The sequence below is a fragment of the Erythrolamprus reginae genome, chromosome 2 (assembly GCF_031021105.1).
Source record: "Erythrolamprus reginae isolate rEryReg1 chromosome 2, rEryReg1.hap1, whole genome shotgun sequence".
In the NCBI taxonomy this organism is placed as follows: domain Eukaryota; kingdom Metazoa; phylum Chordata; class Lepidosauria; order Squamata; family Dipsadidae; genus Erythrolamprus; species Erythrolamprus reginae.
In genome coordinates, this window is record NC_091951.1 from 72,134,293 (window position 1) to 72,150,110 (window position 15,818).

Sequence of the window (15,818 nt, forward strand, 5' to 3'; positions counted from 1 at the left end):
TGAGAACAATTCTTTACCAGGTAATTGTTCACTTAGATTAACTGCCCATCTAAGTTAATATGGGAATAATAATATAGCAAAATTTATTAGAGTAAAAGTCCCCAAGAAGAAAATGCTCACGCATTACAGAAGTGGCTGTTAATATGATCCATGCTAGACAGAGGAAATTAAGACTACAATTCAAGTTTGGTTGCTTGATTTTATATCCCTCAGATAGCCTATCTAATATGGTTTCCTCCACATCTATTCCCACAGGGGGTTGAACTGAGGTGGGTTGAACTAGGGGAGGATGTCTGGGTGAAGACCACTCAATAGCATCTGGGATTCTCCAATCCTGACCTAAACAATCTCAAGATCAATCAAAATAGATCTGGGAGGGACCTCGGATTCTAATCCAACACCCTGTTTAAGCAGGAGACCTATTCCATTTTAGACAAATGACAATCCAGTTTCTTAAAAGTTGGATGAAGCACCCACAACTTCTGAAGGCAAGCTGTTCCATTGGTTAATTAAGGAAGTTTCTTCTCAATTCCAGGTTGCTTCTCTCTTTGAGTAATGTCCATTCCTTGCTTCTTGTCCTGCCCTCTGGCACTCCGGAAAATAAGTTGACCCCCCCTCCTCTTTGTGGCAGCCCCTCAAGTACTGGAATGCTGCTATCATGTCATCCCAATTCTTTTTTTTTCTATAGACAAGCCAAATGCAAATCCTGCAACCGTTGCTCATATAGTTTCCAGGCCTTTAATCATTTTAGTTGCTCTTCTTTGCACTTTTTCCAAAGTCTCAACTTCATTTTTTTTTTTTTGGTAATATGGTGACCTAAACTGAATGCAGTATTCCACATGTGGCCTCACTAAGGCTTTATAAAGTAGTATTTTATACCACGTAGGCCAGGCAATATTTTTTGTAACTGAAAAATGGATGGTCAGAAATATATTAAAGATCTGGTTACTGTGGAGTATCGTTCAGCCTATGATCCAAGTGTCTTCTATTCTCCTAAATGTATTTATTTCCTACCTTCAACTAATTTGGTTCCTCCAAAACAATTTCCCAAGATATTTAATGAAAACCAACACTTTTGCTTAGTTGTACAATCATTCCATACCACAATTCCAGTGCGACAGATTCACATTTCCTTGCTATTTGTTTTTCTAAAGGATGTATTTCTATCAGCATATCCATTATAATTTTGATCACTAAGTAAGAAGTGGTGGTGGGAGGTTAGGAACCTGCACATAATTTCCACTGCGATTAATGATAAATTATGCAGAAATGTCCCCTTGTGTGACTGCATCAGTATAAAAATAAAGCTTCCTTTTAAGAAAGAGTTTGATATACACTTTGGATGCTGCGGGTGACAATTTCCTTGATTTGCTTATTCAAAAGATGGTTGGCCACATTTTTTGTCAGTGTTCAATATTTTTAGTGGCATTTGCCTACCTGTTTTGATGTATTGATTTGGAGCAGCTCTGAACTGTGGGTTATGCAAAACTATGAGTATTTTTATAAGACAGTGGGTATATGTGTATGTATGTATGTATGCGTGCATGTGTGTGTGCATACAGTCACATAAGCACCCATTCAAAATTCTGGATTTCAGAACAGTAACAAAAAAATAAAAGGCTCTGGATTGAAAAGGGACCCTTTTATTTGACCTAAATAACTTTATCTTTTTAAAAATAAAGTCAGTTGCAAGTTTTATTCATTGGCTTTATGATTATCTGCAATTCTAATGTGTCACCCTGATTGACTTTGGATAGGCGATTCAACAATGCACAACTCTTTAAGAGATCTGTGCAGGACAAAAAGATGGACCTATTGATAACTGAATGTATGTCTCATAAACTGTGAGTTGTGTGAATATGGGAATAGGGCTATTTAAAATAGATAAAATTGCCAAGTATAGTAATTGATTCTTTAAAAAGGAAATATTGAGGTCTGCTTCAACAGCCGATGCAGGGAAGATATGATGAACAAGGCAGAGAAGCTGATATTAGCTGTTAGGGTTTGCCATCCTTTGCTACTCTTATAATGTAAAAATGTTCAACAGACACAAGAGAACTGAAAACATGTGAGTCAACTGCAACAGCCCAACTCCAAACTGGAGGGAATGTCTATGGAGATTCTCAATCATCCAGGTCATGTTTGTCTCAAACATTTGAGCTTTTTCAAAAGGCAACTGGACTTTTTAGTTTTTCTTTGAAAGCGTTTTGCTTCTCAGCCAAGACCTGAAGAAGCTTCTTCAAAGAAAACAAAAACAGAAATTCCACTTTAGTGTTTAGAGTGACTGGAGCCAGTCTATCCTGAAGACATCAAGTCAGGGAAAGCTAAAGGAAAGCAACTTTTCTTATGCATCATCTGGCTTCTAGCATAAAACCCACCTCTGCCGTCAGGCATGGGGGAACTGAGACATCTCCCCTTGCCTATGTAGTTTTATGTATGGAATGTTTGTGTGTATGTTTTTATATAAGGTTTTTTTTAGGTTTTTAATGTAAAATTGTTATTTTAGACTTAATATTAGATTTGTTATTGTATACTATTTTATCACTGCTGTGAGCCGCCCCGAGTCTCCGGAGAGGGGCGGCATACAAATAAATAAAATAAAATAAAATAAAATAAAATAAAATAAAATAAAATAAAATAAAATAAAATAAAATAAAATAAAATAAAATGAAATGAAATGAAATGAATGAAATAAATAAAATAAAATAAAATAAAATAATAATAAAATAAAATAAAATAAAATAAAATAAAATAAAATAAAATAAAATAAAATAAAATAAAATAAAATAAATAAAATAAAATAAAATAAAATAAAATAAATAAAATAAATGAAATAAATGAAATAAATAAAATAAATAAAATAAATAAAATAAATAAAATAAATAAAATAAATAAAATAAATAAAATAAAATAAAATAAAATAATAAAATAATAAAATAATAAAATAAAATAAAATAAAATAAAATAAAATAAAATAAAATAAAATAAAATAAAACAAATAGTTCTAGAGCCAATCCCATGATCTTTCCAATTGGAGGCTCATTGAGCCTCCCTTGATCATTCAAACACAACAGAAGAGGTAGATGGAGGGCTAATATTGCGATCGGCAGACAAAATCTAAAACCAAGCCAGCTCTGGGAACAGAGAGCCTCTCTCTAAATTTTATCCACCAGATAGAAGTGTGTGTGTGTGTATTTTGTCTGCTTTGTCCGCAATGCTAATGTACTGTCCTCAGTGGTTCAGTTTGGCCATCATTTTTTTTTAATTTTCTTTTAACATGGGAACAACCACTCCCCCCCTTCTGACTAGGTTTTTCCTGATTGTCTGCTTTCAAGGCACAGGATTAAGCATTTCCCCATATGTTCCCATGGGACTGAATTGTTAAAAGCAACCAGAAATGTAGTCAATAAATCAGGAGATAAACTAAAACCAAGCCACCCCTGGTTTAGGCTCTCCCCACTACCCAAAACCAAAAGCCAGGATCTTGATAGGAAAGGGCTGGTATATCAGGAAGTTCCATCAGACAATTAAAGTTTCAGATTCATGGATAGAAACTACCAATAAGCTAAGCAATGTTTTATACTGGAAATGTATAGCTACTTGGCACTTAAGTGAGTTGATAACAATAACTCGGCTGGTAACTCCCTGATCTGGCTGCAAGATTATCCATATATTTTGAAGCACATTTGTAAATAAAAATATATAAGTGCTCCTCGAGTCATGTTGTATATGTTTTGCTTTATTCCTGTTTCCACCCCTCCCCCCCAATTCCCAGATTAATCTACAGATCTGTGATTGCTATCCAAGCACTAACCAGCTCAATATCTAGATGACAGGTTCACAAGGACTGGCAGTTTCACTATTGGGTCTAAATCAGTCAAGGGCACAAGGTCTAAAATGAGTGGGGAAAATCTAGACCAGAGATAGAAATGGTTCATTTGGTTCAGAACTCTCAGGGTGATTGGTTGATCTGTCTCCCTCCACTCAAAATTCTTGACTACTCAACAAACTCTTTTTTCCTAAAGGAAACAATGGAAATGACCTTGTTTATCAATTAAGGAAGTATAGTCCAGCAAGGCAAATGCTTGGTACCACTTCTTCCTGCTGTTAGGATAAGTAACCAGCTTCTAGATGCAGGAAAGGAGAGGCAGCAATGTAAACTGCCTTTTAAAATTCTCCTTGGAATATTCCATAAAGATTATGCTCTCTTATTATGAAATATATTTAGAATTAAGATTAGGTAATTCTATATAGGTGGTTCCTTGTAGTATTAATCGAAAAGCATTATGCATCCCTTCTAGCTACTTCTCTTGAGTTTTCTATGGTTAAGAAAAGCAAAAATGATAGGGTTATAAATGGAAGATTTCAGAAGAAGGATCCATTGTATTCTTGAAACGGCAAAACCACACAAGAAAATTCAGTTATGGAAGCCCACCTACTTCCCAGCAACTATATTGAATCCATAACCACTTTATAAAAACCTTAGTAAGACCACACATCGGACCAGAATATTTCCAGGACCGCCTTCTGCCGCACGAATCCCAGCGACCGATTAGGTCCCACAGAGTTGGCCTTCTCCGGGTCCCATCGACTAAACAATGTCGTTTGGCGGGTCTCAGGGGAAGAGCCTTCTCTGTGGCGGACCCGACCCTCTGGAACCAGCTCCTCCCTGAGATTAGAACTGCCCCCACCCTCCTTGCCTTCCGCAAACTCCTTAAAACCCACCTCTGCCATCAGGCATGGGGGAACTGAAATATCTTCCCCAGGCCTATACTGTTTATGTATGGTATGTTGTGTGCACATTTTTTAAACTACGGGTTTTTAGATTTCTAATTATTGAATTTGTATTATATATTGTTTTCTGTTACTGTTGTGAGCCGCCCCAAGTCTGCGGAGAGGGGCGGCATACAAATTTAATAAATAATAATAATAATAACAACAACAACAACACCTGGAATACTGCGTCCTGTTTTGGTCACCACGTTTCAAAAAAGATGTCAAGATTTGGAAAAGGAGGGCAACTAAGGTGATTAACGGCTTGGAGACTAAAACATATGAAGAATGGTTGCAGGAATTGGGTATGGACAGAGAAAAGAAGGACTGGGGTGACATGATAGCAGTATTCCAGTATTTCAGGGGCTGCTGCAAAGAAGGGGAGGTGAACTCCCCCTGGAGATTCGCACTGCCCCCACCCTCCCTGCCTTCCATAAGAGTCTTAAGACTCACCCATGTTGCCAGGCTTGTGGTAATTAGGTCTCAGCCCCCTGGCCAATGAAATGAGATATATGTTATATGACTGAACTGATATGATTAAATTTAATTAGATTTGCCATTCTACTGTATTGCTATATTATATGCTGTGAGCCACCCCGAGTCCTCGGAGAAGGGCAGCATATAAATAAATATAATATAGATATAATATATAACTTATTTTACAAAGCACCAGAACGAAAGACAAGAAACAATGGATGGAAACTAATCATGGAGAGAAGCAACCTGGAATTAAGAAGAACCTTCCTAAGTGAGAACAATTAACCATTGGAAAGAGTTCGCTTTCAGAAGTGATTGGTGGTTCATCACTGGAGGTTTTTAAGAAGACACTGGACAGTTATTTGTCTGAAACAGAAGATGTCCAAGGTCCCTTCCACCTCTATTCTGATTTATTGAATGTGCATTTTCAGAGCAAAGGGAGCTATGGATACCATCCCACTCAACGGAAGTGACCCATCTTTTTGGAACTGCAGTTTCAGATAGCCTGAAAGATGGGGCTATTTCATTACGTTTCGTGAAGACAGGTTCAAATAAAGGCCCAATTCCAGGTGCTTGCATTGCATAGACTTCAGTCACCAATAACCTTTAGCTTGGTAGCCCTCAAAGAGCCTGCTGTGCTCATGAATAGTGCACATCAGGATATTTATTAAGTTTATGAATATTCAGAAACAAGGCCAGGAGAGCAAGGAAACTTCCTAGCTTTTCATCACAATATTTGACAACGGCAGAGGTTATACAGGGCTGTTTGGTTCAAAGACATCCTATAAATATTTTATGTGGCTGAAGATTATTTGTGTTGGTTAGATTACCGGCTAGGTGAGGAGAATCACTAAAAAGGACTCAGTGAGATAGAAACACTTGCTCCTTGCCGCAACGTTTCATTTTTATTTTGTTGGAAAATAGCAGAACAAATATGCTGGTTCCCAGCCCATTAACTGCATTGAGATTTATTTTTTTTTTAAAAAAAGGAAACTATTCATTATTCTGATTTCATTGTAATCCTGGATAGCAGGTTTTTATGGAAATCTCACTAGAATACCGGCGAAACTGATGGGAGGAAGGAGAAGTGAAAGATGAAGATAAAGCTGTTTAGTTGTGCAAAGATAATTAAACTCCATATGTTAGATCATTCAAGTCTAACCATATCAGAATTCTAGGGTCCTGTGTTAAACAGAAGGAAGAGAGTGTTTCTGGAGGAATTTTTAAAACCATTTCTAACTGACGTGATAATACTCAGTAGGTATTTGTTTCCCCATTTCCCTTGTGAATAATTTGAATGCAAATCCTTTATTAACTAGTTCGTGCTTTTGATTATAAATATGCTCTTTTCCATTTTCTCTTCTGCCTTTGCAATGCAGTAGTTTCATACTTAAGCACTTCAGGGTTTACGTAGCATCTTGAAATTAAAATTAATGAGCCTAAACTTTTAAAAACAGGTGCATGCTATGTTTAATATCTTGATCAGTTTTGTTGAAAACCTGTTCTTATTCTGGTGAAAGTTTGGACAAATGGTTACCTTTCTTCTCCTGTGAGATATATTCACAGGAGGCAATATGACAATACAGTGTTCCCTCGATTTTCGCGGGTTCGAACTTCGTGAAAAGTCTATACCACGGTTTTTCAAAAATATTAATTAAAAAATACTTTGCGGTTTTTTCCCCTATACCATGGTTTTTCCTGCCTGATGACATCATATATCATCACCAAACTTTCATCCACTTTAATAAATATTTTTTTAATAAAGAAACATGGTGAGTAATAATCTAAAAGGTTGCTAAGGGAATGGGAAATTGCAATTTAGAGGTTTAAAGTGTTAAGGGAAGGCTTGTGATACTGTTCATAGCCAAAAATAGTGTATTTACTTCCGCATCTCTACTTCGCTGAAATTCAACTTTCGCGGGCGGTCTCGGAACGCATCCCCTGCGAAAATCGAGGGAACACTGTATTACTATTTCAGACTCCTTAGTAAATGACAAAATCTTGCTGAGTGTAGAACTAAATCCAAATCAAAGTTCTAATCATGCAAATACTGTTAGGTAATCAGAGGTCATTGTAGAGCACCTTAATGTATCTTACAATTCTCTGAGAATGCATCCAAATATAGTGTTAGAAGAAAATTTGTATGCCAGCTTTACACTGAAATAGCCTCACCTGGACTGGATCAACAATGAAACTCCTTTTGTATTTAATATACCACTGTGGTGGCATTTTTCCAAAGTGCCACTGCTCCATTCTAAACATGTGAGTGAAGAGTAAACTGTAATATCCACTGTGCTTAAACTGGAATTACAAAATAAAGTTTGAGAACGTAGAAAATACAAATAGAAAAGTAGGAGGTTCTAGAAAGGTCATGGGATTTTGATGAACCTAAAATATTCCAATTTATTTATTTTATTTATTTATTTATTTATTATTTAGATTTGTATGCCGCCCCTCTCCGCAGACTCGGGGCGGCTCACAGCAGAGAAAAACAAATCATAAATAATCTGAATACATTTAAAACATTTAAGATTTAAAAAGAAAACCCCATATAATACATACACACTCACAAGCATACCATACACAATTTAAACATGCCCAGGGGGAGATGTCTTAGTTCCCCCATGCCTGACGGCAAAGGTGGGTTTTAAGGAGTTTACGGAAGGCAGGTAGAGTAGGGGCAGTTCTAATCTCCGGGGGGAGTTGGTTCCAGAGGGTCGGGGCCGCCACAGAGAAGGCTCTTCCCCTGGGGCCCGCCAACCGACATTGTTTAGTTGAGGGGACCCGGAGAAGGCCCACTCTGTGGGACCTAATCGGTCGCTGGGATTTGTGCGGCAGAAGGCGGTCTCGGAGATATTCGGGTCCAGTGCCATGAAGGGCTTTAAAGGTCATAACCAACACTTTGAATTGTGACCGGAAATTGATCGGCAGCCAATGCAGACTGAGGAGTGATGGTGAAACATGGGCATACCTAGGTAAGCCCATGACCGCTCTCGCAGCTGCAGCTGCATTCTGCACGATCTGAAGTTTCCGAACACTTTTCCAGGTTCCAAGTCCAATGATGTCTATTTATAAGTCCAATATTTGACTATAACTGTGTACAGTGCAAGTTTGAAAAGTTATTTTAATTACCGTAACCACACTCAGTACTTCGCTCCTTAGTAAAATGTCTTCAAAAAGTGAAGCATTTTATAACTCTTCACTCTAGACAGCTAAGTCTTTGCTAACCCGTGTGGGTGGGTTATCTTTTGTGTGAGCCATCCATAAGATGGAAGCCCAGCATCACCAAGTTCAAATACTGTATGTTTTATCTCTTCTTCCAAAGACCAATCATAAACGTGGGTATCCACAGAGAGAAAACATATTAGCACTTAGCAATAGTACTTAGACTTATACATCATATTGCTTTGAAGAACTCTATGAGTGGTTTATAAATGTCAGCATATTGCCCCCATCAACCTGGCTCCTCATTTTACTGATCTCAGAAGGATGGAAGGCTGAGTGAACCTTGAGCCAGTCAGGATTGAACCTCTGGCTATGGGAAGAGTTAGCTTGCAATACTGCATTCTAACCACTGTATACCACAGCTTCCTATTGAAAGAAAAACAGTACAAGAATAACAGAAAGGAACATGTGCAGTGAAGGGCCACCAAAACTTTTACTACCACACTGTGGGTGTGGCTTATGCAGAGCGCCCTGCATTTTCTTTCAACATCTTTCAGTGCAAATTGGGTGCTCTGGGGTGGAGCCCATTTTCGCTACCACACTGCATCCTCTCCCTGGGCAGTAGCCCACCTCTGAACATGTGTTATATGAACTGTGAATTAGAAAGGTGTCAGAATGCTGGAAAGAAGGTGCAGCACTAGAGAAAGAAAAAATAAACCTCTGCATTCACCCAGTGAAGCATTTTTTTTTCAGTCTAATTTTCAGTCTACATCAATGTTGAGAACTACATTGGGAAAGTTGCAAGAAACAAGCAATAGAAAAAATTCTGTATCGTAATGTGAAGGAAACTGGGAATAATAAATATCCAGACTATTGTAGGGTATATTTATCAGTATTCATTCTTTTGTTCATATATTTTTAGGTCCTAAGGAAATATCAAAATGAGATACTTCATAATTACATATTTCATAAGATGCGTATGAGAGTGTGTTTATCCATGCTTGTTAATTGATAGAGGAACTACTGTATGTTTTCCTTTAATTTACTTATTGTAAGCTTTCAGACAAAGAGAATATGTCCACACTCTGAGCAGACATTTTTTTATAGGTCGTTACATACTAATATGACTTTCGATATCCCCAGGTTTGTATTTATAGTGAGCATCCAATAAAGGAAGCCTGGCTGTAATTTGGCTGGGGATAAGAAATCCCACACTGAAGAATATCATAACCAGAGCCAGAGGCTGCAAAATTACCACAAGAGATTTTATATTTTAAAAAATAGCCAACCCAGCCCAAAACCAAATCCATATAACATTGATGGCCTAAAATACCGAACAAAGATTATATAGCCATTTTTGCCCATTATAGAAGTTTCATATTCAGTTTAGAAGCAGAACAGAATCAGACAGAATTAGTTGTATTTTACCGGTATTCAAACTGTAACCTGAGGAATTTTCCTTGTTTCTAAACCTGAGAAATATATATGCTTTTTAACACTATACATTATATTCTGCTGCCATTATTTAGCGGTCCTGGAATTTTTGGCACTGCACATGCGTGCAGGACGCGGCCACGCAGCATAGGAGGAAATGAACCAGCAGTAAGGTAAATAGCAGGGAAGTGGGGGCTCAGTGACTAAGACGCTGAGCTTGTCAATCAGAAAGGTCAGCAGTTCAGCGGTTTGAGTCCCTAGCGCTATGTAATGGAGTGAGCTCCCGTTACTTGTCACAGCTTCTGCCAACCTAGCAGTTTGAAAGCACATAAACAATGCAAGTAGAAAAATAGGGGCCACCTTTGGTGGGAAAGTAACAGCGTTCCATGCCGCTTTTGGCATTTAGTCATGCCAGCCACATGACCACCGAAGCATCTTTGAACAGTGCTGGCTGTTTGACTTTAAAACAGAGATAAGCACCACCCCCTAGAGTCAGAAATGACTAGCACATACAGTATATGCAAGGGGAACCTTTACCTTTACCTAAAGTTCAAAATATACAGCTTTTACCATGTTGCCTTTCTAACAATCCTATTTGAAAAATCACTGTAGTTTTTATTTAACTTTCCTAGGGCCACACAGTGGGTTCCTAGCAAATATGAACTTTGAGCCTCCAGTATTTTATCCAGTGATGGTCTCAGTTACATTGATTATTTATTTATTTATTTGTTTGTTTGTTTGTTTGTTTATTTATTTATTTGCCGTACAAATATAGTATTGAATTGTAGTATGTTTAACATAATATAAGTGTGAAGTAGAGATAGAAAAGATAAAAAGACATTAGGACAGGAATGATAGGCACAAAGGTGCACTTATGCACGCCCCTTACAGACCTCTTAGAAAAGGGGAGAGGTCTATTGTAGATAATGTAAGGTTGAAGATTTTGGGATTGGGGGAAGAAACAACAGAGTCCGGTAGTGAATTCCAGGCGTTGACCACTCCATTGCTGAAATCGTACTTTCTGCAGTCTAGTTTGGAGCGATTTACATTTAGTTTGTATCTATTGCGTGCTCTTGTGTTGTTGTTGTTAAAGGTGAAGTAACCGCTAACGGAGTACATTGTGATGTATGATTTTATGAACAACAGTTAAATCAGTTCAGAGGCAGCGTAGCTGTAAATTTTCTAAACATAGTAATTGAAGTCTGGAGGAGTAAGATAATTTGTTGCATGAGGAGCAGTGGAGGACTCTTCTTGTGAAGTATTTCTGGACTCCTTCAATTGTATTTATGTCTGTTATGCAGTGTGGATTCCATACAGGTGAGCTGTATTCAAGAATTGGTCTGACAATGTTTTGTATGTTCTGGTTAGTAGATCGGTATTTCTAGAGAAGAAGCTGCATACAATTAAGTTTGTGACACTTAGTGCTTTTTTGGCAATGCTGTTGTAGTGGTCTCTGGCACTTAGATCATTGGAAATGAGTACTCCAAGGTCTTTGACTGAGTGAGGGTCTTCTGTGAGTTCAGTTTGTCCAAGTGTTTATTTAGTATTTGGATTGGATTCTTATTCCAATGTGTAGGACAGAGCATTTGTTGGATGAGATTTGGAGTTGCAAGTTGTTAGACCATTCAGCTACATGGTCAATTTCTACATGGAGTTGATCCAAGGGAGAAGATGTATATGCTATTATAATATGAACTATGCAATATGTGTATGCAATAATATGCATATTAAAATGGAAAGCTAACTCTTTCTTCCTGTTCCTCGCTCTGTACTATGATTCCAGAATTATTTTTTATGTACCACTATTACCACATCAGCAAAGAGAACTATTTAGTGATACTATCACTATACTGTCTAGGAAGTTTCTGTTTTTCTGCTGCCATTATTTAGCGGTTCTAGAATTTTTGGCACTGTGTATGCACGCGTGGCCTACCCACGCAGCATAGGAGGAAACAAACCAGCAGCAAGGTAAGTTAGAACTACCCCTGTCCCGGAGGCTCGGGAAGGGCCTCCAGAGCCCGGGGAGGCAAAAATGCCATCCCACTGTGGTGCAGGAGGCTGACTAGGCCAAGCCTACCATGGCCACTCCTACCCAACAACTGGGGAGAGAACCCCTTATTAACATTTTTGAAGCCCACCCCTGGCTGGCGTGGACTACAGTAGTCATGGAAAGGTAGAGTATATGTGACTTGCAGTTTGATAAGGATGTGGTTTCAGCATAGCAGGAAGCTCATATTGATGTCCTCCATGTTCAGATTATGTTTGAACAAGAATAACCAGGAAGTGAGGCAAGCTTCTGAAACCATTTATTGAGCTTTGTAACAATTCCCTTTATTGAACTGCTTATTGATAATATTTTTATATAGTTCTCTACTTAAGAACTTAATTCGTTCCGTGACCAAGTTCTTAAGTAGAAATGTTCTTAAGTAGAAGCAAATTTTTCCCATAGGAATCAATGTAACAGCAAATAATGCGTTCAAACCCATTAGGAAAGAAATAAAAGCTCGGAATTTGGGTGGGAGGAGGAGGAGGAAGAAGAGGAGGAGGAGAGTCACTGCCAAAGGAAGAAGGTGAGATGAGGGGAATAAAAAAAATCCAAAACTTTAAGGCTTAAAAAAAGCCAATACACTCGGCGCGAAGCTGCCTCCCATACATTGGTTGTTGTTGCTGCTGCTGCTACTACCTGCTGCCTCTTCCTTCCCATGCTGAAGGACTCCCCTCTCCTCTCACTTTCTCGCTTTGTAGCCAGCGCCTTTCCTTCGCTATGGTGACTCCTCGGTTGCCCAGAGCGAAGGGAGCATTTCTTTTCTCTGGGCGCTGGCAGAGGTTTATTCCCTGTCCAAGTGCCCAGAGAAAGAAAAAATGCTTCGTTCGCTCTGGACTGCTAAAGTTTCCTTAAGCACCACCAAAGGGCTCCTTTGGCAGCCCAAATGGCCAGGATTAAAGGGGGAATGGTAGGAAACTGGACGGACGTTCGTGCCGCTCTCAAATTTCATGGGAAATTTTCCCGGGCTCAGGTTCTTAAGTAGAAAATGGTTGTTAAGTACAGGCTAAAAAATCTTGAACATCCAGTTCTTATCTAGAAAAGTTCTTAACTAGAGTTGTTCTTAAGTAGGGGTACCACTGTATTTTTATGTTTTTCAATGCTGATAAGACTTGAGTGTACCATATTTTCTGGAGTATAAGATGCACCTTTTTCCTCCCTAAAAGGGGCTGAAAATTTGGGTACGTCTTATACTCATAAGATAGCTTTTCAACGCTTTTTTTCACAGCCCTAACCATGTGCTAACTATCTTCCCTCCGAAGAAGGCTTGTTTTCATTTCTACTCCCTCTGAAAAAGGTTTTTTCAGCCCTAACAACATGCTAACAATTTTCCCTGCTTGCAACATTTTTTAATTCCTACTCCCTCCAAAGTAGGTTTTTCCAGCCCTAAGCCTTTGAATGCCTGTTTTCACTCCTACCCCCTCTGAGAAAGGTTTTTTCAGCCCTAAACAGGGGGTAAAATAATGTGCTGAAGCTGAACAGACTAAGGACACAGCCAGATGAATACCTGGAAGGTGGTTCCCCCCCCCCTATTTTCCTCCCCCAAAGCTAGGGTGCGTGTTATACCCCGATGAGTCTTGGAGTCCAAAAATACACTATTTATTTTGAAAGTATTTTAATTTTTAAGTTATAGGCTTGGGTTTACCATGTTTTGCACGAATCCCAGTGACCGATAAGGTCCCACAGAGTTGGCCTTCTCCGGGTCCTGTCGACTAAACAATGTCGTTTGGCGGGCCCCAGGGGAAGAGCCTCCTCCGTGGCGGCCCCAGCCCTCTGGAATCAACTCCCCCCGGAGATTAGAACTGCCCCCACCCTCCTTGTCTTTCGTAAACTACTCAAGACCCATCTATACCGCCAGGCAGAGATGTTTAACAGGGAATTTAACCTAAAGGTTTAAAATTTCCTCTCCTAGTTATGGTTGTAGAAATCTAATACATTGTTGAAATAAGGAGTATCCTAGATTCCAAAAGCTTGCTAACTCTTACAAATGGTTAAATATTAAACAAAGTTTTGATGTGGCCAATAAACAGAAACTATACCTCCCCCCCCCAAAATAGCAGTATTTTAAACAGGGTAATGCAATTGATTTTAACTGTTGAAAAAATGTCTATTCAGGCTTCATCAATTTTTTTTGGATACTGTAAACAATTTAGATTTGCTTAATTCTAAACATTGGAATAACTCTACTAACAGCAGTGGCTTTAAACTGAGCACTATTTTAAGACCTTTCCTCAATGTACCATTTAATAACTGGCATTCCCTTTGTTCAACCATGGTCACATCAACATGACACTTTTATTTGGCTTTGCATTTTAATGAACTTGTAATGTGTTCTTCATTTGTATAATTGCATAACTTGCACTAATTAATAGCCTCCCTCTTTCCTCCCTTCTTTGCAGCTCATGCCTATTCTTACAGATGGAATTGTTTAAAATAATGTTTACTTCATTCCAATAGATCTACAAGGCTTTTTAAAAATTATCTTCCCACCCATCTGATTATATTTTTGGGAACACTACACTAAGTGCTGTTCAAAATTAAAATTTAAAGCAGACTGAAAAGAACAAAAGGAAACTAAGTGGCATCAAAACCAAGAATGTTGATTTAGCCTAAGAAATATTTCACTTACCACTTTCCTTTTCATTTCAGATATATGACCCTATTATTGCTCTATCAATTTTAGGTTTTGACAGCTTGAAAATGTCTGGTGGTCCCAATGTAAAATGAAAGATTTGACATCATTTGGAACATGTTTGCTAGTAGACTCACATGCTGTGCACATATTCTCTTTTGTTTGGCCATACCACAGTGAATTGTAAGGGGCAGATGGCTACATTCCAGGGGGTGTAATCCATGGTAAAATTAAAATAACACTCGGCTGTCAGCCAAGAAATTTTAAATTTTGCTATTTTTAATAGGCGTTCTTCAACCTTCCAATTTTTAACATCCTCGCATAATTTAGTTTTCAGCATTTGTTAGGCGTCTATCATCTTATTCAGCAATTGCTAATCAGATTGTTTAGGGGTGGTGGTGGTCAAGAAAAAAGAATTATGAGCTACTGAATTCTACATTAGAGAGGATTGATTCAACAACTCATCTGGTTTGGAGGTTGCAGCCAGCAAATGCTCAGATATTTCAAAGTATAGAGGATGAGAACATTGTTTCTGTATTTATTCACAAGGACACTGTGGTTTTCAAGATTTATAGAATTTTAAAGTTTATCAAATCATTTCCAGCAGTCTTGAAGAATGCAGCCCTGTCTGAATTTCCGCATAATAGTCTTTGTTTACTCATGCTATTTGGAAGGGAGGGTGGAGCACAAGAATGCACTTGTCAACCCTTTGAGCCAGAACATTAATGCTAATAGGACCCAGTTCACACCATATTACTAGTCAGCCCCCCCCAAAAAAATAGTAAGGGGAAAACACTTTTTAATGCTAGGCAGAAACAAGAAAAAGTACAATAAAGGGGGGGAAAGGAAAAGGAAAACAATTTGGAAATAGGGGGAAAAAATCTTATATTTGAGACATTTTTCTTTAAAAAAATGTGTGGGTTTTACATCTATATGAATTGCAAAACAACAACTTCCTTATGGCGTTCAGTTTTGTTCTAATGACTGCCCTGAAAGCTTTGGATAGATATTTGCTTTCTTCAATTGTCCTTCCCTTAACTCCCTAACCTACTTCTCATATGGACCCAAATTTAGATGGTATAAAATGTGTGTTTATGGATTAAGATTTTTTTTTTAAAAGAGCCAAAAAAGTTATAATATGCCCTTGGCAGCCGTGCTGTCCATTTCCGGTCTGCAAATCAGCTTTCTGATTGGAGAATGAGAGCCCTTAAGCCTTCCTGAAAACAGGAAACTGCTCTCCTGCTTCCTGAAGGACAGGAACTGTTTCCTTGGCAACCTCTGGACAAAGAGAGC